The sequence below is a fragment of the Saccopteryx bilineata genome, chromosome 3 (genome assembly GCF_036850765.1).
Source record: "Saccopteryx bilineata isolate mSacBil1 chromosome 3, mSacBil1_pri_phased_curated, whole genome shotgun sequence".
NCBI classification, from domain to species: domain Eukaryota; kingdom Metazoa; phylum Chordata; class Mammalia; order Chiroptera; family Emballonuridae; genus Saccopteryx; species Saccopteryx bilineata.
The window spans coordinates 270,744,778-270,748,309 of NC_089492.1; positions in this window are offsets into that span (position 1 = coordinate 270,744,778).

Sequence of the window (3,532 nt, forward strand, 5' to 3'; positions counted from 1 at the left end):
CTCCATACGCCCGGGTGTGCGGCTTCCTTTGTGTGCTGCTGTGTTTCTCAGATTTATTCACATTGTCTCATTGTTTGTTCTTATTGACGGCTAATGTTCTCTTGTATGAATACGCAACCATTTGTTTATCCAGCAGCTCTAGAAGGAATGTGGATACTTTCTCATTTAGCTGTTGTGAATAATGTTGTTATAAACATTCTGCTCTGCATCCTTGTGGGGCATAGACCCAGCAGTGGACTCCCTGGGTAGAAGGTTAAATGCAAGTTCAGCTTTAGGGATACCGACAATTTTCCAGAGTGACTGTTTCAATGTGGGGGGGGGTCCACCTTCATCTATAAATTTACCCCCAAGTCACTCACCTTCCCCATGACCTCGGCTTACCCTTGTCCGTCTCAGGTCCCTTGGCCCCCTCAGTTCTCCCTCTCAGTCTTGGCTTCGCTGGGGGGTTTCAGTGTAGGCCTCCCTGCAACCCACTCGTTCTGCTGCTGACTCCCTCCAGCTTCTGTCCTGTCTGTCTGTTTGAAGACACATCCTCAGGCTGCTCTGGGTGGTGTCCTCTGGGCATGGTCTGACCTGGCCACCTTTCCCACCCTGAGGGTGGATGGGACTCATCTCTGTCGGGGAAACTCTTCCTCGGAGGATCTCATCTGGGAGCCAGCCTGCCTCGTAAAAGGTCAGAATGGGCTTTCTAGGAGGCTCACTGGACTACAGGAGCTGGTCCTTAGAGCCGGACCTGCACTGAATAAACAGTACCCGGAGCTGTGAGTGGGGCATATGAATTGAGGGTAGAAAGGCATATCTTAAAGGAATAGGCACTTTAAACGGAGTTGAATTTTATGGAGATGCCGAAATTCCAAGCTGTGGTGACCGAAAAGGTTGTAGAATAAATCTTGGTGATAGAGGGAAACTGAGTCATGAAAAGGAAGACAGTGGGCTCAAGGTGACCGAGCCAGCTGTAGCAGAGCCGTGCCCCCACCCAGGGGCCCAGTGTAGTATCCTTGCTTCACCTCCGACTCAGTTCCTGGGGCCTCCTACACGCGGCCCCGGATTCCTTGACAGTTCTTCTCTCCAAGATCAAAAGCAAACAGGCACGAAACCCGGCTTTCTATAGATGGAAGCTAATTTTCCCGGAGGCTGCTTTTTTGTTTATTTTCTTCTTAGAATTACCTCCACTCCTTAAAAAGCACATTTTTAAAAACCTAACGTGGCTGTCAGTTTCACACCAAAAGAAAACACATGACCTGCTTCCTGTGTAAATGTAGCATTACATCAAGTTAAAAGACCTATCAAATGAACATATTACAAAAGGAACGGGTTTAATTTGGGGAAATTCAAGCTATCACACACATATTTTGCCTCCCAACCTTTTATATACTATGTATTTTTAACCAAGGGGAAAAAGATCGTTTGTAAAGGTTACTTTCCCTTTAAATATCTGAATGCGTATAATTTAAGCTCTTGTCGCACATGTGAACTGTTAGTATTTTATCACTTATATAATCCTGCCCTCTTATCTTTCTTCAGTGCAAGAGATTTTTCTCTCTACAGTTTCTCTCTGTGTAGCCCACGGGTCTGTCTTTTCAGTCCCGGGGGAGAGACTGAATTCAGGTGGGGACAGGCAGCAGAGAGTTTCCTTTAGGATTTCTCAACACCTTCCCAGTACTGATGATCCCAGCAGCCATTTCCCATGGGCCAGGTGCCGCACTGGTACTTTTAAGCTCCTCACCTCTAACCCTCATGCTTCCATTTCCATGAGGTCCACCATCACCCTCAGCCCTGATCATTCTGCTCCACAGTCTACTGGACTCCTCTGTTGCCCCCTATGGTCTCTTTTCCATTCAGCACCAGAGAGGCTTTAAAAATGCCAGTGCAGGCCCTGGCTGGTTGGCTCAGTGGTAGAGCATCGGCCTGGCGTGCAGGAGTCCCGGGTTCTATTCCTGGCCAGGGAACACAGGAGAAGTGCCCATCTGCTTCTCCACCCCTCCCTCTCTCCTTCCTCTCTGTCTCTCTCTTCCCCTCCCGCAGCCAAGGCTCCATTGGAGCAGAGTTGGCCCGGGCGCTGAGGATGGCTCTGTGGCCTCTGCCTCAGTGCTAAAATGGCTCTGGTTGCAACAGAGCAATGTCCCAGATGGGTGGAGCATTGCCCCCTGGTGGGCTTGCCGGATGGATTCCAGTCGGGCGCATGTGGGCGTCTGTCTGACTGCCTCCCCGTCTCCAACTTCAGAAAAATACAAAAAAAAAAAAAGCCAATGCAACCACTCCTCTCTTCTGATCACACCCTCTATGGCTCCCATCTTTCTCAGGGTATAGGCAGAGTTCTTCAGGGCCTTCCGGGACCCTGTGACTCATCCTCCCCAACAGCTCCTCACTCTGCCTTGGATACTCCTTGCTGTCCTTCAACTGCACCAGGCATGCTCCCCCCTCCCGCCTCTGCACTGTGGTTTCCGCGACCGGGGTGCTCTCCCCCAGTCCACTCAGGGCTCACAGCCTTACGTTCATCCGGTCTGTCCTTGATGCGTCTTCCTGGTAAGGCCCTTCCTGACCACTCATATAAAATTGCACCGCAACTCCCTGAATCTACTTCTCACCCCTCCTATCTACTAATTTATCTTCTTTTATTTACCACTATGTGATGCCTTTTACATATTTTATTGCTGTACTTTGTCGCCTGCCTCTACAGAATATAGGCTCAATACAGGTAGTGACTTTTTTGTTTGCTGCTAAATACCAAGTGTAAGGTATTTTCCGCGGAGGAAGAAAGGAGGATGTAGCCACCAAGTGTGGACAAACAAAAGCTTTATTTAGAGCGCTCCAGGGCAAGGTTCACAGGTCTACAAGACAGGGGCCAGGGAAGTCATGCAGCTTCTCCCGCAGGGTGGGGGTGGAGGGGATTTATAGTGTTGGTAGGGTGGTGGTGGGTGGCGAAATTTCATTGGCTGACAGACAATTGTTCTTTTTCAAAATGCTCCTGGGCCGTTTCTTTTGGCGGGCATGAGTGTGGCCGTTTCTTTTGGCGGTCATGGGTATGGGTGGTTTCAGCCAAAGTCCCCGGACCTAGTTCTCCATGTGACTTTCCGCCTTTGCCAACCGACCTCACACCAAGCTCTTAGGACATTGATTAAGACAAAAATGCTTATTATGCCCTGGCCGGTTGGCTCAGTGGTAGAGCGTCGGCCTGGCGTGCAGAGGTCCCGGGTTCGATTCCCAGCCAGGGCACACAGGAGAGGCACCCATCTGCCTCTCCACCCCTTCCCCTCTCCTTTCTCTCTGTCTCTCTCTTCCCCTCCTGCAGCCAAGGCTCCATTGGAGCAAAGATGGCCCGGGCGCTGGGGATGGCTCCTTGGCCTCTGCCCCAGGCGCTAGAGTGGCTCTGGTCGTGGCAGAGCGACGCCCTGGAGGGGCAGAGCATCGCCCCTGGTGGGCAGAGCATCGCCCCTGGTGGGCGTGCCGGGTGGATCCCGGTCGGGCGCATGCAGGAGTCTGTCTGACTGTCTCTCCCCGTTTCCAGCTTCAGAAAAATAAAAAAAAAAAA